The sequence below is a fragment of the Aythya fuligula genome, chromosome 2, assembly GCF_009819795.1.
Source record: "Aythya fuligula isolate bAytFul2 chromosome 2, bAytFul2.pri, whole genome shotgun sequence".
In the NCBI taxonomy this organism is placed as follows: domain Eukaryota; kingdom Metazoa; phylum Chordata; class Aves; order Anseriformes; family Anatidae; genus Aythya; species Aythya fuligula.
The window spans coordinates 97,947,365-97,972,278 of record NC_045560.1 but is presented as its reverse complement, the minus strand read 5'-3'; the positions used below and the strand labels follow the sequence as shown (position 1 = coordinate 97,972,278).

The 24,914-nt window shown below is 42.1% G+C and overlaps 1 protein-coding gene across 4 annotated transcripts in view; it reads right to left on the bottom strand.

Annotated features, from left to right (window-relative positions):
• Positions 1-24,914, bottom strand: part of ZNF516 (zinc finger protein 516) — a 103,368-nt gene that overhangs the window by 17,429 nt on the left and 61,025 nt on the right. The gene's annotated exons all lie outside the window — the stretch shown is intronic.

Here is a 24,914-nt window from a genome sequence, read left to right as displayed (position 1 = left end):
TTCACAAATCAATTCCAGAGAGATTTTCATCACAGCAGTAATGCTTACTTCACTGAATCCATTTAACATGTAACTGAATTGAATCATCTGACAAACTTTCAGTTTCAATTAACATGCAGTTAATGAGCCACTGCCAGGCAAGTGTAAGGAGCCTGTGCTCCATCTAAAATGTCACCAGTCCAAAGCGATCACCATATCAGGAGGAGTGGTGAGAATGGGAAAGGAGTGAACTGCTCTATTGCTGCATATCCTCTCCCATCAACTCAGAAAAGGCAGTGCTTCAGAAAATCAAGTGCTGTTCCTTAGCAGGACACAGTGCCACGGGCATTTTTCTAAACGGCACAATGGAAGTACAGCTTCAGCTGGAGTCTCACTGCAAATAAAGTCCCTTTAACCTCATCTTCAACTCAAGCCAAAAACAAATAATAATAAATAAATCGTAAGCTTTTGTTTAATTCGAGGTAATTAGGTTAAAAATAGCCCATAGATTTGCAGTCCTGCAGGGCTGAGTGCTCACTCTGCTAAGATCATTTTCCTTTCAAACTCTCTAAGGGGATAAAGTCAGGAAAAAAAAATACAAGGAAAAAAATAAAACATAACCCCCAAACTTGTTTTTCCGTGTTACAGGGGGCAAAGCTTTGGGAAAGCACATGCCCAGCACTGCTGGCTAAATTTACAGTTTGAAACAAAGACACTGCATGCAGCAGTGAAATCTGACACTGCACATCTGTGTTATTTTCAAAGCACATCTGTCAAAGCCCAAAATATTTGTGCTCTTAAATAAGATTTTAAGGCTTCCCTTTACGATCACAAGGAGCGGGTCCTTTGATCATCGTAGTAAATAATGAAGGAAAGCAAAAACAAATCATTCAATCGCAGCAGTAACTCCGTGGGGGCTGAACCAACCTCCTGGCTAAGCAGAGCCCGGCGCAGGGAGCAGGGGAGGTGGCGAGCACCCCCAGCCCCGCTCTCGGGCCTGGTCCCTGTGGCCATGATGACAGAGCCCTTCCACAGGGGCCAGCAGCTCCTGGGGAGCTCTGCCCACACCTGATACCCTTTGGGGGTCCCTGGCTTCGCCAAAACTCACTCAGCATGCTGTTTCAGCCAAACTGGCTGAGGCAAGCTGTTGATGAGGCAGGGAGACAGTTTGGTTTGGGCCTGGACATGAGGAGAGGAGAAGGAGGAGGGGGAAGCAGCAGATGGACAGACGTTTTTTCTGCCCTGACTGTGGGTATATAGCCTGGGAGATGGCCACAGTTCTTTCATCCCCCTTGGGGTAGTGCAGTCGTCAAAGCAAAAGGGATTTTCCAGGTGGAAACTGCAGCACAGAATAAATGTGAAAACGCAGGGAGGCAGCGGTGAGGTAACGCTGGGTGCTGCCTGTAATCACCACAGAGCTGAAGTCGGATGCTGCCAGGGTAACGTATCAGAATTTGTAAGGTTAGGACAACACACAGCTCCTAACAATCTTGCAGTAGCTTCCTGCTGCATTCAGTTCCTCTGACGTCTTACACAAACAGTACCAAACATACCAGGAATCATTTTAAAAGCTTACTTCAGAAGCCTCAATAGCATTATTTGTATTAATTGCTCAAGCTGTACTTCTAGCAATAAATAACAATAATAAATAAAAATACACACTAAACAAACACCCCCTTACCTGTCTTCCCCAAGCTTTGCACACACTTTCCACATACAGGCCAAACCACGCTTTTCCCCAACAGCACAAACACAGCCTAAGCATCTCCCTAACCCCCTCCTGCCCTCCCCAGGACCCGACACCACAGACACTCATCAGGCCAAAAGGCTGCCCCATACCCCTTTGTATCCCCCTGGTGTGCAGGCAGCAAAAGCCAGGGGGAGAAGGAAGATGCCAGCAAAAGGAAGAGGAGCCAGCACTCAACCCAGTGATATCGTCAGAGCCTTTTTAGAAAAATAGATTGAATTTATTTCTGCTTGCTCCCAGCCGCTTGCCCCAGCTGAAAAGGGGTACTAACAATCCTTTTAAATCACTGGTATAAAATATTGCTCTAACCAGTGCAGTGCAGGCATTACTGTCACCAGAAACTTTCGAGATTTTATTATGGCCAGGTCAAAGCAAAAAGCCATGAATGGGATGCCTTTTGCGTGATCTCCTGGGACTATAACTCACGTTCCCCATTGAAAGACTTCTTGGCTAAGCACTCTCTCACTGTCTTCCCTTCAGTCCCTGTCATCTTCTCATTTTTGTCTCAATTCCTTTGTTTCTTCTCCAAAACTGCACTTTACCTCTTATACTTGAGAGTGAGAAAGGTCCTTTCACCACAGCCCTGAAGTGTTACAGGTTTTGTGTGTTGCAGACACCTGGCCAACAGTTGAAGGGGAGGAATTTCGTGAAGTGCTCAGGATGGAGCTGGCTGCTGATGCCACCTCATGCCTCCAGCTTGGATTTGGCTTTAGGTATCAGTGCCCTTAAATTAGACTATAAGGCTTCTCTTCGGAATTTTTTGGACTTAGCTTCAGAGACCCCAGGAAAGCAAAGCAGGACAACACACAACACTCAACGATATGGGAAGCCAAGGCCTAGAAATACAAGAAGACTTGGGGATTCAACTGCTTTTTCAAAAGTATATCTAACTGCTACCCCTTAGTCATGTACCTTACACAGGCAGACGAAAATAGCTCCCCTTCCCCACACGCAACCCCTTCTCTCCTCCTTCCTCTCACATACACAAACTCCACTTATTTCCTCCCAGCTCCGCTCTCCACAAAACCAAAATTCAGAACGGGACGCACAGCTGTTTTAATTCATGAGGCTTCCTATAAAGTAAACCAGGCTACAAGCCTGAGGACAATGAAACCGTGATTTCTATTCAGAAGAGCAGAACTGTCGAGAAATTGGCCCCTTTTCTGGCTAGCACTGCAACACTAGGAGTTGAAGGGAAAGGAGCAGATGTGGTGTGTTTGATTTTCAGTAAACATTTGATAGTGATTTGCACTTTTGAATGCTCTGGCTTGATTTGAAAACTGACTGAAAATAAATTACAATAAAAGCAAAGGACAACATTGGAAGAAAGTGCAATATTGCTAAGATCTATATTAGGTCCTATTTCACTTGGTATTTTCCTTAATGATCCAAAAGAGACTCTAGACGGCATGCTAACTTAGGTCTCCAGGAAATATCTCATTTGGAGGAGCTGCAAAAATAATGGGGACAAGGAAGTAATGCACAGGGACTTGCAAAGAATAGAAACACAGTCTGAAAATAATCAAATTGGATTCATTCTGGGGAGGAAAAAAAAAAAGGCAAGCTAAGACAAGTGAAGGGAAATGATCCAAAAACCCATGCAGTGAGAGGGTGAAAACTGGGAAGGAGCAATGCTGAATATAACAGATGTTACAGTAGACAACAAGTTAAATATGAGTGTACTAGGTGAGGTTCTTCAGCTTAGCTTTCACAAATAAAAGCAGGTTATTAAAATAAAATAAATAAATAAAAAAGCTAAAACTACTCCTGTAAAAGAGAGGCATGATGGCCATACCAGTTGCATCGTTATATCGTTATATATGCATTAAACATAATATAAGCACCACAGTCATGGGCAGCATGCAAAAGCCTGCAGTAAGTACCACACAATGACATGGCAGGGGAAAAAGGCAAAAAGCAGTTCTGCAGCACAGATTTGAAGCATTTTACCCTGAGAAAAGAAGGTCCAACAAAAATGTACCACGCACTTAAAATATCTGTGCTGACCTGCAAATATGGACAATTTTGAAGGAGTTTCAAAGAACTGCAACAGAAAAGTTACTGACTACAAAATAAAGATGAAGAGTTAAACATCCCCAACCTTGCTGGCGGAAGACAGCAAGGTGACAGGCCAACGCCTGCAGGCTCCTGAGGAGTGCCAGGTTCCCAAAGAGAATTATGTCATCCTGAGCACTGGAGTGTATCACAACAATAAGATATAATCGCACACAGGAAAACCCACAATGAACAGAAAAAAAATAAATCCTAATTATGTGTATTTGCAGCTTGTAGAATAAATGTCAAGGGAAGAGGTGGAACACCATGTGGAATGTGAAACTTACACAGACAAAACGCTGCTTATGCATGATAAAATTCAATCCTTTCCACGAGGAGACAGAAAGCACGACTTACTCCTGCCCTTCACTCTACCCACACAGCAACCCCAAACCCCTCGTAAGCTAAATCCACATACTACAGCTGCATTGTAGATGTGTGCCAAACCCAGCCTTTCCATACTAAATCCCTACATGGTTAGCCAAGGAACGAACTTATGGAGAATTCACTGGTGAGCCTCTGATCCTGTTTAACAGTTGGATCCTCCAAGCGTGGGTCGGGCTGTTCAGACAGACCTGTTATCTGTTTTGCAGAGGATGATTTGTCTTATGCTGATGATGCCCTCTCTTCAAGTTCATGTCCTCTACACACTATACATCACCTCCTCCGCTTTCTGCCCCAGCTACATCACACAGCAGAACCCCAGCACAGTGCTAAATAGGATGCGAGGCAAGAGACAACTCCTGCATATCTCTCAGCTTTCCCTACAGCACAAGGCCACTTGCTACAATGAGATACTGGAAGAAAAAGTTACTTTGCTTTGATATGAGAGCCAGCTTCTCATCTGCAAAGCTCACCTTGCTTTATATGTTGCTAGACATTTTTAGATGCAGCTGCAACAGCTCCTCGATAATTCACAAAAACAGATGAACACGATTAGATTGGAATACTCAGTACTGCATGATGGGGCATGCTAGCAGATGAGAGGGTAATATTAAAGGGCAGAAAGCACATGATCAACTAATATCCCTGCTTCCTCTTGAACTAATTTTAGAACAACAGGGAGTGTTTTTGGCTAAAGTTTGAGGTTTTCAACAAGGCATAAACCCAACATAACTCTTGCGATTCAGATGTTGACCAATAGAGGTGGTTTATCAGTCTGCTAACTCACCTCACCCTGCAGTGATTGCACTGCAGCTATGCCAGGGGGAAAGTGGAGTAACGTAGCCCTGAACCAGAGCCCAGCAGCACACAGAGGAAACAAGTCCCAGACTCTCCAAGAAGTCCTGAATTTCCCAGTCATCTGGTCACGAATGAGAAGTTTGTTTCTGTTTAATAGCACCCTGTTTTTCCTTATTGCTCTTCAGCAGTTTATTATTTTATTTTCTTTTCATGGCTAGATGTTGCGGACTTACCTTTTCCCTTCTAATCTATTAGAGTGCATTTGTAACAGCTTATACATCCTTAGCAAATGAAATAATGGAAATGCTTGATTTGTCTTAATAATGAGATACCATTTTTAGCATACTGATCGGACTAGATGCCCTTTGGTTTAGCTGGTATTCATGATCTCCATTCTCCCTTCACATATCTAAATCTTTGAATTTCTAAGATGATCTCTCATTTATTTTTTTAGTCTCATGGCCAACAATTTCAAGACAAGGATGCATGATGGTGACTGCCAACTTTCAACTAAATACTTCCTAAGGATGGATGCAGATGACAAAAAAAGCATCATCTCACAAGTACAGAGAGAAGAACTGCAGTTTTGTATTACTGTTTTGGAGAGTGGGGCCAGGGAGGGGAAATTATTATGTGAGCAAGGCAATTTTAAGCCTTTTAGGAACCTTACAGTAACAGTTGGGTTTTTTTCTTTCTTTTTTCTTTTCACTCTTTTGTTCCCAAGCAGCACTATCACACTTTCCATATTGTGTAAATGACTAACACTTGGAGCCCTGAACTCAACATGTATTATAACTGTTATGTTTCTTGCACATTTGTTTTCAGGCTTCCCTGTTCCTTCTCTGTTCCAGGAACAACAGCTTTTGGAGTCATTCCAAAGGCCAGCTTGTTTTATTTTACTATTTTTACACTCTACAACTTCTAATTTTACCTGCACGTCACTTTTTAGCCTCGCTGTCCAGCACCTAAAATATCATGCTGCCCGAGTCCTCCAGAAACCACGTCCCCAGCGTGCAAACAGCCAAAGGGCCCTTTATACTGCTCACTTCTTCACTGCAGAACTGCGAGACATTCCACGAGATGAATGAGAAAAATGCCAGCCCAATCCGCCCCTCATAACACTCTTGATTCTCCATTTGACTAATCTCTCCTGCATTGTCTGGGAGGACACCTGCTGCTTGTGAAAACAAAACCCACTGAGCTCTTACAATCTGGGCAGCAGAAAACATGAATAGGCGACCATCAGACTAATTCAATAAAGTTTGTTCAGTCCCGGACTTCACATGTTGATTTTTTAGATTATTTTAGGTCATTATTATCATTATCACTGATACTGACTGCATTAGTTTTGCATTTTGGAAAGAATGTGAAAGGTCACTGAGCTGATAAGAAAAATAACACAAAAATTTTAGTTGATTAAATTTGAAACTTAACCTTTTAATATGAGTGAAATCTGAGTCTGAGAAGAATTACGGTAAAGCACACAAAAGACTCCTTCTGCAAGGTATTCCCTAGCTCAGTAAAATTACAAATTCCTTTGCACAGCAGAAATGCTTTAGAGTTATGTCACACTTCAAGGATCACTTTTTTTTTTTTCCTTTTCTTTTTTAAAGGGGCTTGAAACCATCTTCCATGCACACAGCTACAGATGCAAATGTCAGCAGGTTTACTGCAACTTCAAGCACTATCAGAGAATATGCACCAACAAAGTAACTGAGGAATTAAGTGGGAAAGGGTATCAGGTCCAGAATTTGTCTGTAGCACATGTTGTTAGGTACTGGAGGCACCAAATAAATAAATAAATAAATAAATAAATAAATAAATAAATAAATAAGGAAGTTTACAGTGAACTTTTTATTTCCAGCTATTTGTATACAATTTTTCATCACAGGATATTTGGCTCTGTTATCTAGGGTACTGATGCTACAAGGCTTTCAAAGGCCAACTGATTGCAAGAGCAGCTCCACGTGCAAATTACTCCACTCTTCCCTTGCATAATATCTTCCTATTATCCTCAGCTTCACACAGGTGCTCATCCAGCGCTACAGGCTTCGAGCTGAAGCCCAAACGCAAACTCTCTTCTAGCACCAGGTACTTTGGGACCTGTCTCCCAGGCATCAGCCTCACAAGGGTCAACATGGGCTTTTATCTGAGGGTGAGGGAGAGAAAGCATCTGCAGTAGTGTATAGAGAAGTAGAAGTGCATGCGTGGGTAAAATGGCTGCTGCTGGCAGCATGCCACAGAGACACTACGTTTTCAGTGTTTATCATGTCACTCCATACCTCCCCACTGGGACTTTTGTAAGGTATTGGATACATAGTGCAAAGGAATTTGGGGCAATGGCGGAGCTCACGATGACTTACCAACCCTTTCCCTCTGTGTTTCTCACAAGGAGGTGTAATCTCTGCCCAGCAGTAGGGAAAAAGACCCACAAAACAACCTGTATGTATCTGCAGGCAGAGCTGCAGCCCTTGTTATCAGAGTATTTCCAAGTGCCTTTTTCACCCTTCATCCACACCAGCTTGACATAGGGGTAGTTTGCACTTCAGAAGAAAACCTGTCCTTTAAATGGAGAGCCGTGGGGAGGCTTCAAAGAGCTGCCAAGCCTCACACAGCAAGGCTGCAACTCACATCGCTGCTGCATCCTTCTCACATCCCCAGCAGAGTCCTGGAACATGCCGTGTGTGTGGCCACCTCGACTGTCACCAGGAGAAGGAATACAGCAGGGGGGCTGGCACTGTGCTACCGGTGCCACCTGCAAGCCCCTGAGCAGGGCATTGTGCCCCACATCCCTACTTTGCCCTGCGAACACCCAGTGCATTCATTTCCCCATCACCCATTGGGATGCTGCAGCTACAGCCAGGAAAAGCACGGTGCTGGGAAATGGAAGTGAATGGTCCACATCACACAAAGCCTTCTCGCCTCTGCCTCCATGCCACAAACCTTCAAACTGGCTTTTCTTCCCGGAGGAAACTTCAGGCACAAGTGCACGCACAGGAAAACATCCGCCAGTCCCACCAGGGACTGAACCAGAGTGACAGCACCACAAGGGTTTAATACGTACAGGTACCCTCACAGTCATTTCACCTGGATCTTGAGGGGGTGGTAAGCGCTTAGCTACACAGTTTGAGTAAAAGAGAGAGAGAGAGAAATGAATACTTACACAGGACCAGTGCAAAACACTTGCAGGGACAGCATGCCAAAAATGAAAACTGTACAATTTGGCATTGCCGTACATGTTGCTGATCATAATGTACTTAAAGAAAATTATGGGATATAAAACCCTTGGAATGCTCTGCAAAATTAGGAAGTGATTAGGCCAGATGATACCAATTTAACTGTAACACAGCTTTGTCGTAATTCCAGGCTTAATAGCAATGCTGTATGAACTGGCCCAAAACCCAAGTGCAGTACTTCCAGGGCGCACTGTAGCTGCCGGGCATTTCATTGTGTGTGGCCCTGCTTGTTAACTTTGGTGCAGGTAGAAGGGGGGAAAAAAGGGGGCATAAGACTATTAACACAGCAGGATAAATAATTAAATTTGAGAGGGTTAGACTTGGGTAGGGGGGTTGGTTTTTTATTATTATTATTTAAGGCACAGAAAGAAGCCCAAATGGCTTTGATGCAACAAAACTACTTGCAGAGGAGATGGAAAATTATGACTCAGATTTTTTTTTATTTATTTTTTTAAGCAAGTGGCAGCCTGCCTGTACAGCCACTCCAAACACAGAACGACACAGCTGTAAATCTTTCTCGAGATTTTCCCTTTCGTTCCAACAGTCAGACATGCCACAATGTCTGCTCCAGAGCGTCTTCTTGACCACCACCTGTTCCTCTTCCTTCAAGCGTATTAAGGAAAAAGGCTTTCCAGGCCAGGACTGGGGGCTGGCAGCTACCCCATACAGCTTAACATTCCTCAGCCAATATTTCATTTCTCCTATCATTTGTTAAGCATGGCTAACATATTGCCATACATCATAAAACTCGTTCCTAGAGCTGCTCAGTCGAAAAGCAGAGGGTACAGCTGTGCTGCAGGCCAGCCTTCTGCAGAAGTACCTCAGCTGCAGCCAACAAGCCCAACGTGGTAACAGAGGTAGCACAGCTATGGAAACACAGAGCTCCCTCCGCGTGAGCTAACTTACCTTGTTTCTCATACTAAAGGCCATGCTACCACCCTGGTTCCTATGTTCACCGACTTAAAGGCAGTCAGGGACCTCTACTCTGCACGTCAGTCACGTCAAATGTAGTGGTACCTCACTGAAAGGTGAGCTTAGATTGTTATTTGGAAAGTATTACAAGTATTTAAAGATGCTCTACTTGTACAGTATTTGGTTAGAAAATCAGTTTCGTTATGTCACCACTTCTTTCAGGCTATCAGAGGAAAAAGGATTTGGGGGCCAGGCTGCTGGAGCCAGACTTTCCCCACCAGCATGGTGGGAAGGACATGGCAGGGCAGGTGAGCATGGGACACAGTTTCCTCCAGCGAGGCTCAGCAGCAGGAAGGCTCCAAGCTACTGCTGGATCGAGCAAAAGTTGTTTTTAACACTTCTGCTGTGGATAAGCCAAGGAAACAAGGGCTACCAGTGAGGACTTTGGTTCAGCCACAAGGGCAGTTGATGATGTATGGCCTGCCGTGACTGCAACACCCTTCACTGGGAATGGGGTTCAAGCCACCAAACATGTCATACACATGCCACAAAACCCGCAGCTGTGTGCCAAAGGCCTTGAAAACAGGCTCGAGGCCCTGCCTGCTGGACCCAGCTGCCTCTGCTGAGCCTCCAGCACGCCAATGGTGGCATTTGCTCCAGTTGACCTCGCATGGCAGCGATATTCACAGTCTGGTTAATTGCTAGGTAAGTAGCATTTCCTTTCCCTTTCTATCCAGTATCCTCCCTTGCTCTTTTGTGCGGGAACAGAGGAAATGGTCACAATAACTATGGGAGGCATTTCCAACAAAGTAAACGGCCTTTCAGAGCAGGCTTGAAACAACTCTGTGACAGCCTTGCGGAGATCACTAAAGACATCAGTCATTTACTGGCAACTTCCATAATCCCCCTGAAGAGCTAATAGACAAAGAACCCTGCAACCTACCGCCACGAACAAGAACGCAGAAAAGGCACTTGTTTGAGGCTGAACAGCGCTCTTAAAGGAATTTGGGCTTTTAATTTTTTGCTCTCACTTTTCCTTTTATACCAAGAGGTAAATTTTACAGCCCTTGGGAGCACCAAAATCCTTGGCTGACTTAAATTCTTGCTTTTTGAAGTATTTGTAATTTGCAAAATGAGTAATGAAACATATTTCTCAAGATGTAATCTAAAAGACGCAAGAAATTCCAGCATCTATTCATCTCTGCTGTGTAGGCTTCCCATTTGAAGAAAGAGGAAGCCCTCTGTTTGGGGAGGAAGTCAGATGAGAATCATCCCACGGTGCATAATGTAGATCAGAAAGGTCAAGAGACAAGGGGATGTCTCAAAGATATATTGGAAAAAAAGAAGAACTGTCTGTAAATGTGTTTTATTCAATCTTTCAAATAATAGAAACATTGTTATGGTAAAGGAGGAAGGGGTGAGAAATCAAATCTATTAGAAAAAAAGGAATAGCAACACATTGCATTTAAAATAAGCTTCATAGACAACTAGCTAGTAATTCTGCACCTGTGAGTCATGATTATTTATAACATACACTCATTTTAATAAATAAAGGATTGTGTTAAAATGCTAAAATGTTAAATACCGGAATTAACTATTGCATATAGTGCATAGGAAGCTTCCCAACTTTTCCAATTAGTACCAAGGCTTAAGCTTTAAATGCAGAAGCAAAAGAAATGCTGAAAAACACTGCCACGGGCTGGCTTAATTTGGAATTTCTCCTTCTCAAAAGGATTAGGAAAATGTGCACATATACACAGTACCAGAAGGGCTGGAAAGTACTTCAGCTTTCCTACCTCTCCCCAGCCTTAGTGCTGTTACGTACATTACAAGAGAGCAGGAAAGTACATTCAAGGGCAATTTGCAATCTTGGTTTGATAGAAAAGAGCTTCTTCATGAGCATCTGCGGCAGACTGCAAACACCATTTTAGGTGAAAGGCCTTGTTAACCTCACTGCTGCCTTTCACCTCCATATTGAGAGCAAGCCCATACAAAGCAGCATGAAAAATCCCTGTGCCTGACACAGGATTAACAAAAGGAGATTTTAAAATTTTGATCATCAGCTATTGAAATGAGGCATCCTTAAATAGAAAGTCACTTGCCATCTCAGCGGAAAACCCTTCTTCAGGTAAAACATCCCACCAAGAACAGGGAAAAGATGTATTGTTTCTTGGGTGAGAGCTGTGGTCTTGTATATTTTTGTAGAAGAAGTACTGACACCTCTCCTCCTGAGGAGCTTTGGTGTTAAGACCTGAACACTGGAGAATAATTAACATGGAACTGATTTTTTTGGAACCTCAGGGGGGCCATCTGCTCTCCCAGCAGCTCACAGCAGGTCAGAGGAGCTCCAGCAGGGTTAACCAGTATATCGGGGAGGGATGAGGCGAACAGGGGGTAACCAAACCACCTCCCAGCCCCAATGCCTGAGAGGGGTATCAGCTGTGGGCTTTGTTGTTACACACATAAAACTCCACCAAAAAAAAAAAAAAGGGGGGGGGATTAAGTTATCAAAAAAGAGCTCATCAGATCACCCACATCACTTTACCTACCATTTATTCATACCCTCCTGTCATCAAAGACCAGACACTCCCTATCCCAACCCCTTGGCTCCTTAGAACTGCTTCCAGATCAACAGACATAAAACTCGCACGAAGAATAGTGGGCTTAAGAAATACATCTGGTTCATTCAGATTCACAAATAGCAGAAAACCATACTGAGAAACAGATGTTTGATCGGCCAGGTATTTCCAAAAAGAGAGAGGTAAACAATTGCATGCCTTGCCCCTCTTCTCTCTCCTCTTCCCCCACCCCCACCCCCACCTCCCCCAACATCACACTAAGAATACTACCATAATTACTGTAGCAAATATATAGCTTAGACTGATGTCAGAAAAATGAAGTGTTTGGTAAATCCTCCTCAGAGTCATTTACTAAGATATATCTAATCTACGAGTTAGTTCAGTTGCTATGTGCAAGGTTCAGGTGGTAACTGTACTTTTGTGGCACAGACGTTGCATCAAACTGACTTCAGATTTCATTTCCTTAGTCAAAAGAGGAAAATAGTAGTGGCTCAAGCAGTCACAAGAGAGGTGGTGTGGCTAACGGCATTACCTACCCACACCAAATAAGACACACAGTTAAATCACTACAACTCTGGTGGACTTCCCCGTGGCGCACTCCCTCTGCATGAAGTTAAAATGTTGTGCTACACAAATAAAGATAAACGCAGCACCTCACATTTCAAAAACAAACAAAAAAAAAATACTACGGTAGCTGATAAGTATCGGAAAGTACAGCTAAAGGAGACTTTCATATTCAAAGGAAAAAGGAAAAAAAAAAAAAAAAAAAAAAAAAAAAAAAAGAGTAGCGTTGTCAGTGCCATTCCAGGGTCAGGCCGCCGCCAGATGGCGCCGCCGCCCAGCGGATGAGCCCCGCCGCCGCCTCGGCGCGGCCTAGCGCTGAGGCCTTCACAGTAACGTGCTGTTGTGTGTTGGGCCTCGGCCTCCTGCTCCAAAACAGTACCAAGCAGCACCAAAAGTAGCCCAAACCAAACAAAACACGGGGGACAGCATTCCCACAGCATGCCAACCGCCCCCTCCTCACTGCTAAGTGGAGATCTGCCCCCCAAAACACAGCTTGGTGACCCCTGGCACCACGAATGCCCATGATCGTCGTTGGGTCCTCTGCCCAGAAAACAACTCAAAGCAAGCACAAAAAGGATCAAAACAAGCATAAAGAGGGATTTATCCCGCAGAAGTATCCCCCAGGGACAGTACTGCCCCACAAGGTGCAGCTCTTAGCAAGGTTCCTCCCCGTCACACCTTCTGCTTGGGACAATACCTCCATGCAGAGGTTGAGCTACATTGACAGAGGTGTTTGGACTAAGGATATGTGTGTAGCCCAGCACCTGCAGACATGTGATGTGGAAGTTCCTCACTTTCCCAAAAGGGGGAGAGAGAAGCTGGACTGAGAACATGCAGCCAACAGCTCTGAGAGCTTCCCATGACACCTTCTACCAACCAACAACTTGGGAAAATCATGTAAAATGAAAATCTTCCTCTCTGTACGCTGAGGAAGTCTCTGAACAGAGCTTCCCTGCTGTCAATTGACAATACATACCTTTATATCTCTGCATCATGGGACTCAAGTCATTTAACAATAAAGTGTGTGGCACTGTGGGATGGAGGTTGTGCATCTACATACTTCAAACCAGCAGAAGATGCTACTTCTGTATGGCTACAGAAGACAGTGGTATTCTGACACGTTCAACAATGATAAGCAAAACTAACTCTGGTTGAACATGAATGCGACCACCACAAGCACAAGGAGTATAAAAACCTTCTTGTAGATGAGGACATATCTGGTCGAATGATTGGGGATGTGATTAAAGAAACAGTAAGGACAGGAAATACAGAACCTTCATGGTTTTTCTTACATAATATGCCATATTATACTGTCCCCCGTCTCCTTCCCCTTTTTTAAAAAATAAACTACAACTCCCTTGAAATAAATAGCCCTGATAGACTAATACAGATTACTTTAATAAGAAACAACATATTCAGGAAAAAAGAAAAAAAAAAAAAAAAAACAGATACAAAGGTTTTGACTTTTGTCCATTGCTTCTGCTACGTAGAAGGATCTCAGTCAAAACAGGCTGAAGTTTGTGCAGTCAGCAGCAGAATGAGGTAATGCCAATCTGTATCTTTCTTTTCAGAGAGTCAGTCTTGATGAATGGTTATCAGCCCACATGCATCTCTGCATGAAAGTATCGCCTGAACTTTTCTATCAGACACTCAGGAAAATATAAAAGTGTGGAGGAAGAAAATATAAAGACCTCACAAGTGTAAAATTTTTGCCTGCAGAGAGCATTCTTACAGAATAAAAAGGTAAAGTGCTGCAAGAGGGGGAGAAGCTTTACTTAAAAACAATTAACAGGAAGGTAAAACAACGAGCAGTAACACATACAAGAAAACATATATGAAGATAGAATCCAGTATTTGCCACAAGGTCATTTCTGACTGCTTTTTTATAGTTAGATGAAAACAAGCTAAGATGCAGCAACAACACATTATTAAATTTAAAATATTTCCAGAGGGCATGTAAAATTCCTTCAAATTTTGCCAAATCTAACAATGAAAAAATTATGCTTTTATGTTTGGTATTCAACTTCAAGCCTAAAACAAAGACCAGGAATAGGAAAAATAGAGCCAACTCTTTATTCTCAGCAGAAATACATAAATAAGTAGACAGATAGGTAGAGGATTTAGGGAGAACAGTCTCTGATTCAAAGGCCTAGGTTTGTTAATGCTATTAAGGATTTGGGGTAGTGCTTGCTTGTTTGTTTTTTAAATATATACATATATAAATTGTTTTAGCATTAAAGCATACTTCATATGCTTTAATTAATAAGGCATAGCTTTCAGACAAGTGAGTATCTATCATTATATTCTGAAAACTTGGAAATGATACCTGTCGCTAGGCACCCAAGTGCACTTGGTACTTTGATTGGCATCTATTTTCCATTTTAGCTTATTGAGGGATGAGATCAAACCAATCACTCTTCCTTAATGCTGCACTTTGCCTCTGAGTATTCAGGAACTCAGGGGAACAGTAGCAAATACTAAACATGCAGTTTAAGGATGTTTTATGAAAGTTTAACAAAAAAGAGGTGCTTCTGAGCTGGGTTCTCAAAAAAACAAACAAACAAAAAACTTTAAACGTGTAGGTTTAATTTATATAATAATTCTTTCATTATTTCAGAATGAATGTTTCCCTCAAAAAAAATCAGAATATAAATGAGCACTGAGCTCACAAGGGACTTTCCAAGGCTGTCTTACATATTTGTTGATGAAATACTGACTTTCCCAAGGTCAATGTCTACAATTAACACACAAACACACACACTTTTTGTTTGTGTGAGAGAGAGAGAGTCTTTAAAGCTTTCTTTTGTCTACTATTAAAGAACTGTTAAAGATTCTACATAAGAGGTAACTCTTTCCACTTTGTTTGGGGTTTGCAAGCAGGATTCCCCAGGAGGAGGGGATCATTACCGCAGGCTCTGTATTTAATTGGATGATATTCCAGACGTAAGTGTGAAACCCACCCTCCACAGCAGCCATGCAGAATTCAGCCCAAGTGCCTTCTGCATACTACGAAGCTGAGTCAACCTTTGAATCTCTTTTGAGCTCTCATGAAAGAGCTTTCCTCTAATGATTTCCTCCCTTGTCCTTCCTGTTCGAATTTTCCTATCTATCTTTCTGTATTATCCAGCCTGTGGAAAAGCTAGTCACAGCTTGTTTTGCCTTAGTCAAAACCATAAAGGTGCCTTTTGGAGCTTTTGCCTCTACATCCTTCCACCACCTTGAGAATACATCCTTCTTGCTACTCAGCAATAATCTTTCTCCCTAATTTTGTTGTGCTTCCCCCTTTGCTCCATAAGAAAAACGTATCACAGAGAATGGATGGTTTCGCAGTTAAAGTCATCCAAAGACATTCCAAGTTACAATTCTCAGTTTTACCACATGCTTTTTTTTTTTTTTTTTTTTTTTTTTTTTTACCATAAATGACCACGAGATAGTTCTTCAGTCCCTCTGAGATTAAAGTCATCTGCCCACTAGAACAGGAGTACTGTTATTCAGAAGTAAGAGCATCTCTTAACTCCAGATAAATTAGATTTGTCCTCTGACTGACTGAACTCTCCATGTAGTCTCTCACATAAGTTCAGTTGTGGTTCCTTGCCCATCTGCCCGGTCAGGACAGGAAACTTAAATTGGTGCACTGCCAGTTTTTAAAGATGTAATGCAGTGAGAACAGACATACTAATCGTAACTTCTCAGCAAAGCCAGTCTTCATTTACTACAACTGGGTATTTAGATCAGAGTCTGTAGACTGGTTATTCCTTCTTTTCACTCAAGTTAACTCTAGCAGTGAAGCTCTAGGTAAATACAAACGACAAAATAGTCCCAGTCATTATGAAAAAGAAGTTTAAAATAAACAGCACTTTACATGCCCATCACCTTTCTGCCCCACCCCACCCCCAACATCTCTCCACACCACTTTTATTTTTTTTTCCCAACTTCTTTATTTTTTCAATGATTTGTATTTGTGCTTATGGTAAGTAGAAAAACTTCCTTTAGGCAATAACTCTTTCCTAAAAAAATTCAGTCTCCCTCCACCTAAACATAAAATTCAGACTTCAATTAAACTACCAGGAATTTCACATAACTGGATTTTACTGGCACTTGCACTGTGCTAGATACCTTCTTGTTGTTTAGTGTTGGACATCAAAGTGAAGTAAAGTTTTATCCTGGAAATCTTCTCAACAGAAACAAAGCAGTTAAAACTAAGGAGTACTTTTAACATTGTGGTAAAATAAAACCCTTGTTTTCAAACAAGTCTAAAGTGCAAGTACCAGGTCTGCTCTTCTTAAAAAAAAAAAAAACAACTCTATTGTTTACCTTAAAATTCATTGTTACTGCAGTGTTGCACTCCTGTATTTACACTGTGCAGTGCTCTAAAAAAGGAGCTGAATTTTTTATGCATATCCTATTTCAGTTTGAAATTGATCCCCTAACTGTATTGGTCACAGGCTTAACCTGTAGCGTTAAGAATATAAAACTTTTTTATTTTTTAACAGAAATTGTTTCTGTGTCATCTAATTATCCAGGTTACTATCTGAGTCATCTTGTTACTAGGTAGAAGAGAGAAAAACAACAAAGCAATACTTTGTGTAACGACATTACTGAATCACAAGAAATAATTATTTTCTGTGGAAAGCAGTGGTTTAAAAATTATAATATCGTCCTTATAAAAACCAGTATTTTTAAAAATGCATATTGGGATCTTAGACTCATTTTAAGGAGCTTTCATGAAATCGTTCTAACCTTCACTGCAAAAATGAAAAGATATGTATCAGCATTAACTCAGTTGAAGTTGCTTCCAAATTACAGACTGACATGCTTAATAATTCAAGGTGGGTTGTGAAGATCCTGTCTGTTTTTCTGCCAGTCTTCTCAACCCCAAATCCTCACTGATTTTGTTTTCTGCATCCTGCAGTCTCTATGCGAGAAATGGCTGCACCCTCAAAATGGAGAGCCACCACTGAAGAAGTCTCACCTCTCTTTCAAAGAGCCTTGGAGGTTTTACACTCCTCCAAACCTAGAAACACGCTATCAACGGCCTCTGCTACTGTGAGTGCTTTGTGGAGTTGGGTGCCAACCTGTCTCTTTTATCAAGCTCCTTCCCGCATCTAAGAGGATCTAAGAAATCCCTTATTTGGTGTGGTCTGTCCTCTAAGACATGGAGACTGGGGGGGTGATAATGGGTCAATACAGTCTAAAGATAGATCAGCCTGCCCTAACAACTTAATAGCTTGTTACAGGGAGATGTAGCACTTAGTAAGGCATACAACCCAGCTTCTGAGATGTGCTGGCTCCCAATTGCAGGGAGTGGTGCTCCCCAGCTTGGCCAAACAAACAAAAAAGAGAACCACAAATGGTGTACATCATTTTACTATTCAGTGCTAAGCCAATCTTAGAGCTGATGACAGTATCTGCATAGCCCAGATGCAAAACTCTCGTTTAACAGGTGATGCTGCTCAGAGACAGAAAGGATAAATCACCTCTGCCTACTCAGCCACTGCGCTGGTACTCCAACAGGCTGGCCAGCAGTTTGCTGGAAGCAGATGCCAGCTCCACCACATCTCCTCCTCATCAATTTAAAAGCTGTTGGTTGGTCTGACAGCTCTTGCCCTTTCCCTTGTTGAACTGCAGCACTGGATCATCTGCTTGGCAGCCTGTCTTCACCCAGCCTTAACCTATGTGCCTACCGAGCGCTGCCAAAGAGCCCTGACACTGGCGCTACAGCCTCGGGGTACATGGTTTGGAAGAACACAAAAGCTCGACCTGCTTAATTAGTTAATTCCTCAGAAGGAGTTCATTCCAGGGAACATCTGCTGTTCCAGGGAACGAAGTTTTATTGGAAGACGCGAAATGGTGCCAAATCCACAGTATCCATAGGATTGACGTTTTTACATAAAAGTCGCATGACAGTTACAATAAAGGCCTTTGTCTTTAAACAATCTTGTCGATCTTGTCATAGCCCATTAGCACAAGACCCCAGAGAAGCCCCACCTCTCCTGTCAGAGGCTGCTAAATCAGCTCCCTTAATGCATGCCATTTTCAGATTAGTAAAATCTGCAGGTTTATATTTTGCAGGGAAAAAGTGATAAAGGATAGGCTATTGCAGGCATATCTTTATATATATAAATATATTTAATGAAAAAATGTTAGTACTGCTAGGACACTGCAGGGATTGGATTCCAATCCATTTCCATATTAAAAAAAAAAAAAAAGATAATTTGGACCTGATAAGAAATAACCAAAATTGCTGTTGCTTCCCCTGTGAGCAAAACAAGCCAGGAACAGAAATGTATGAGCCACTGCCCCAAATGCTACAATGGTACTTGGAGGCGCATCAGACTGTGCTGAGCAGCGAAGCATCCCTGAAGCACTATACCTTGGATTACAACTTATAATTCAGAAATCTCCCAGTGACCCCATTATCAGCATAGCATAGAGAAGCAGACTCGAACGTGGTATAGGATGGCAATGGCTATTCAGGGAGCTTTAATCAGAAGGAATTTAACTGAACAAACAGCCGTGGCTCCCAGAGAAGGGCTGAGTACTTTCAAAAAAAAAAAAAAAAAACTGAAAGTAGTTGACCGTATGCTTTAGAACAATAAGATAGAATTATTACACTAAAACCCTTTAATTAATGCATGCAACAGAAGCTGTGATTTTAAAACCCTAATCTCCCTGTCATTTCAGTTTTTAAGAAATAGTAAGAAGCACCCATCTGCTCAAGCTGCCACAGGAGGCCCAAAGTTCTGTTCTCACACCAGTTTTGCGCCGGATGTCTCAATAAATTTACTGCTTATTTACATCAGCCAAAATGGAGGAAAAAGCTGCTGATCTCGTAAGTTTGCCCTCCTGCAAAAATGACTAAAATGCATTTTGCTGTTACACACGCCACTTTTTCACCCCTAAGAGCAGGGGCTTGTCTCCCTCCTCCCTAAAAGAAAACCCATAGGGCATTTTGAAAATCCTGACAGATGTTTAATTACAGAGCCACTAGCAGGCATTATTTTGATAAGGTCAAACACAGAACAACTCTAGCTGACGACCAAATGGCTTAAGTGTCTGCTGTACTCCTAGCGAAGCAAAAACTTTGCTAATCCACATTTTGCTAATTCAAACACCTAATAATTCACATACAAGCAAAAAACGGCTTGTAGTGCAACACTTCTGAATAAGAATTTAATAGCAGGAATCCGTAGTGCTATCTCATGTTACTGGGGGACATATTACAAAATACACCAAACAGCAGTCAGCACAGTGTTATGAAATATCAAACCAAACTCTTAGTCTCAACATCTAAGAACAAAGTACCTTTTGAAAGGCATTTTTTTCCCTCTGCACTTATTAATTCATGAAGTTCATTCATTTAAATAGGTCCTTTAGTCACTGATGTAAATGAACAGGGTTCCACAGTACGTCAGTGGGTTTTGTGGCAGGGACAGAATAGAGATGGCACTGCCTTCTCCACTGTTATTTCCAGTTGCTTCTTAGAAATTTCCCACTGATTCCCTGGAAGTTCTCACGCTAGATTACAATACAAAAGCTTTCTTTTATTCAGAAAGCTAGAAAATCCTATTTTGACTTATTAAAAAAAAAAAAAAAAAGGCAGACAAAATATAGACACCTGGACGTGTGACTAAAATTTCTTGGATTTGACTCTGAATGAGGCAGGACCTGCCCCTTCTTTGCTGAGTCAAATTCAGTAGCAATTAGGCTTTATACATTATTCACCTTCACAGCTGAAAGCGAGGCATAGGCGCTTTGCAGTGTTTTTGCATTGTGTACCGAGCATGCACAAACATGCAATATTTTACTAACAGATTTAAGCATGCCTCAAAGCACATTGTTCTGACAGCGCCTGGGTCTCCGTCATCACTCTCGTAACTATCAATGATTCTGGTTAATTTTACAATCGCAAGAGGTACAAGCCTCCATCTGGTTAGTCTACATATTACTGCGGAGCTGGAATCACACTGATCAACAAAATATGTTAGCCTGGAAGGCTCTGTTAAGGTGGACCGGTGAGTGGAGAGCAACCCTACTTTAAATTACACTGACGACCCACCACGACTACTGCTGCTCCCTGTGGAGAGGCAAGTGGCACTGCAGGGCTCCCTGGCAAGTAAAGGTAACTGGAGCAGGACTCAGGTGTGCTGGTTGAATTGCTCGGCCACACATCACGTTTAGTCTCCTGCGTGTCTATGGTGTGCACGGCAAATCCCCACCCTGCATTTTTCCCTGGAACGAAGGCAGAAACTGAGGGGAGAGATTTCCTGGTTTAATGCCTATGACTGAAGAGACCTTGTAAGCGCATGTTATATGTGGAGTGGTAATTCGTGTCGAGAAAATGGTGATATTAATAAAGAAGGGGGAGATGCAGGAGTGTGGCCATGGGGGTCGAAAGCCCCGTGGTTAATGATAACATTAGACTCTTAACGATGAAGCCATTAGGAATGTAGAAGAGTTTAGAGGGAACAAAGAAGGGTGATTCAGGAGACTTCATGCAGTCTCCGGTTGCTTGTTCTCCAGCCATTAAGGCGTGGAAGTTTCTGGGTGTTTACTGCTGTTGTTATATGCAAAGTTGTTTGACCAATGAAAAGTTGTTTTTGAAAAGAACTGCTGTGGGGAGAAGGGTATAAGAGGGGAGCCTGTCCTCAAGATTAAAAAAAATAAAATAAAATAAAAAAGGCAACACAATGTGATGAAGTTATGTCATCAATAAGTCACTGAAAACAGGCGCACCGGAGCTGGGAAGAAGCTCAAGATGAGAGAAGCGGAACCACGCACACAACTGCCTCTTGCTGCTAAGCAGTTGCGCATTATGGGGAATCATACGTCCTTAGAAATAAAGACTGTCCTGGTAACCTTACAGCTTATTCTCCTTATTAACAGACAGTTTATGATCCTGAAATATGGGCCCAAATTGAGGTCAAGGTGTGGGACTCTGCAACTAAAAACGACAAGGTTGCGGTGGGATTGCTCAGCACCTGGCAAGCAATCTCTGAGGCCTTAAAGAGCCATGTGGCACCACAATCAGAAATACGTAGTTTGCCAGACAGTGAGGGAACTGCAGGCTCCTTTACTGATCCGACTGCTACACCATGGGCCTCTCTGCTGCTACAGCCATCGAAGGCTTTTGCTGTTACGCCCACTGCTGACCTGGACGTGCCTTTTGACCCAGGCCCTATTGGCCTTGAAAAGGAGATGGGTATGCTTTTCTTCGATCCGGGAAGATTATGATACATAAGGCCCGAAGACAGAGTTGCTTGACAACTTAAAGCAAGACATATTGTTCAAAAGGAATGGAAAATGGAGACTTATTTGTAATCAAGAAAAGGAATGGAAAATGGAGACTGTTAAGTCATGGAACGTAAAGGATTGTTTGTTACCTTTCCTGATTATACGTACGTATAGGCATACTCGGGTTTAGTATGTAAAGCAATGTTCTGTCTATTTAGAATGTTTGATGTTCATGTGTGCGTGTTGGTGGAGCGTAGACTCCCCGCACACCCAGTGCTGTTTACTTGCCTTTTATAGCTTTTATAAATAGTTCTTTTATAAATATTACTAAATTCAGATTGAGTTGAGACTTCATTTATAACACGCACAAGGCAGGGCTTCCAAATGCCTTTTGTTCCCTGCTTGTGCAAACACCAAGGGCAACAGCACCCTCTCCCACAACAGAGAAGCAGCATAGCTGTTACTACAACACAAGCCACCACCATGCCTGTCACCCATCCCTCACAGAGAAGGATGCCTCACCAAGCAGGTGAGGATCAGACTGGGAGACCAGCCGTAGTGTCACTGTGGGGTACCCCAAGCCAAGAGTCCCAAGGCCACATCCATGCCAGGAGCCAAAGTCAGACACCACAGGACTGTCAGTATGGATGGAGATACCCTGGCAAGACTGCCACTTCTGTTTTTACAGTCAAAACCTCCTCTCACTACGGAAGACCAGGTTAAAGTGCCACCTGACTGACAGCTGTATCTGCATCACGGGTCCTTCCCACCAGACCTATACCAGCCATGGGGTGAGCACTCTTAAAACCTAACAGACCATGCTGCTGGCAAGGCCTGCAATGCAGGCCGCACCAAGGCCTCCTGTGAAAGAGGTGTTTCCTACTCGTTCTCCAGCTGGGCTTCACTTTTGGCTCTTGCCATGGTCTGGGACTTTCCCCCACTCACTTCTCTCTTCCTGTACAAGCCCCAGTGTTGATTCCTCTCAAGTCTGGCTGAATTTTACTCCTATCTTCTAAGCACGCCCTTTATGTGAACTCCCAGTGAATAGCACATTCAAATGCATCAATAAGTGTATATCTGTACCTACAGCACATCCTCATACCAATTACTAAATACCCAAATCACTGTTTGTAAGCATTGTACTCTATAAGCAAAACAAATGCAAAACTGAGCATTTTCTAATTCTCAACTTCAGAAAACACTTTTCCAGTAGGACACAGAGTAAACAGATCTAAACGCACTTAAAACTTCATCTTATTCTGTAGTGCTATATTTGCATCTAAGTCTCTTCACAGCACAGCCTACATAATGTGTGATTATACAGTGAAACTCCCTTATGCATACAGGTAGGAAGCAAAACAACTCAACCCTCTGTCTCAGTCCATATTTTGTATTCATCTACCACAGAAACAGGCCATGAGCAAAAGGAAAAACAAACAAACAAACACACACTTTTTTCTCTGCTCTTGTTGAAGACAACTCCCCATAGATAACTCCATGGCTGACACCATCAGCCATAGTAGAGGATCTCCCAACCATGTTTTATTTCATTTACCTAATATCATTCTAAGTATGTAAAACAAGAATTCTGCTATGATCCTGCTGAAATCACCGGTGAAAGAACTGCTAATCTCAAAGGAAGAAAAACTGGTCTGAAGAATATGAATAGATAAGTAAATTCAGAGGGTCTCTCAGCTCTGGACAGCTTCAGTTTTTAAAAACCCAGTGGCTCCATAGCATAAGCAATGAAAACCAGGTTATAAAACTCAGAAAAAGGAATTAATAAAAATGACCAGGGGTCACCCATAGTCTGTCAATCACTGTATCATTTACAGTTCATACAACAGTAAAAAGGCATGAATGTTGTCAGTGCTGTACACTGGCTACTCTGAGATCTATCATGAATAATTGATAGAGGTTATCCATTTGAGTCCCAGCCTATTATTCAAAACTCTAAAACTGCCGTTCACCAACAGCAAAGAGCACTCCAGATGAAGGATGGAGGGGTGCTATAGGGAACTATTTTCAACGATGCAAGTGGTGATGAGGTAATGAAGATTATCTGAAAACAAAAGCTGGATTTTTCTGAGACCCGATGCACTACCATTTTATACAGCAAAACAGTGCTTCATGTCTACCTACTTTGCACAGTTGACTGTCAAGAACAAAATACACCAACTAAATCTGAACTTGACGCTTCAGTCTTAAATCTCTTAAAAGCTTAGTTGTTTAAGTCTGAAAAGTGCATTTGACTCATATTCTCTTACATATTTTGGCATTGAGCACCTGGTATGTGTATTTTTGATAAAGTGACTTTGACCCACAATCAAAGAATAAAGAGACTTACCATAACGGGGTAATGTTTTGATGATAACTTTTAAATATGTAATAAAAAGGAAGAGCTATGTTTACAAACTAAAATGGATGCCCAAGGAACTAAAACGTGCAAAATGACATACACTGTATGAAACCTGACGTAGCTGTTAGCCAAGTAACTTACTCTACTGATGGCATTAATTCCAACGTAGGCAAATGGCAACACACATTTGGAACTAGGAGCAAGGTTAATATGCCAAATAGGAATCTGTTAACCACTAACATACCTATTAACTTGCAAGATGTGATAATTTACAGTTCGCTGTGACTGCACTGAAGAATCACCATCTTGGACTCTACGTACATGCTACAGGGTACAAAACAGCTCATATTTTCATCTCAGATTTAAGAAGGTCAAACTCACTGAGCCTTCTTTTTTTGCTCTGTGTCAGAATAATCTTTTACTACAATGACCGCCTGAGACATAGAATGGATTGTCTAAAAACAGCAGCTCTGTTTAATTCTCACAGCAGCAGCTAATCAGCAGTGTTTGAACAAGCCATAATGTAGTCAAATCCTTTGACGAGCAACACCTGAAACACCTTCCTTATCTTCATACATCCCAGAACACAGTAGAAATGCAACATTTTTTCCCATTAAATATGAAAGGCAGGTAGTAGAACGAAAGATTCCTCCACAAATTCAGGGACATCAGAGCCTGCTCTTAATTCCCTTTGCTGAAACACAAGGCCCTGTCTAGACACCAGCCTTAAGGCTCTCTCTTTGCATATACGGAAGGGTAGAGTATATTGAAAGTGCAAGGATTGTCAAAAAACCTGTTTGGGCTTTAGCAAATTAGTATTATATATTGTGTAGACAGCAAAATTTCCAGGTTTATATCCAACAGGAGGAAAAGAAAAACATACAACACTCCAGTCCTTTTGAACAACTCAACCTTTCCATACCAACAGCCATTTTTCCAATTCAGCCTGTTAGGAAGTCAAGCCTGAAGAAGGCTTTGTTCAAGTATCCACTTTTTTTTTTTTTTTTTTTTTTTTTTTGTGTGTGGCAGAAGACAAATTCTGTTTATTTTGACTGAGTTTTGGAACC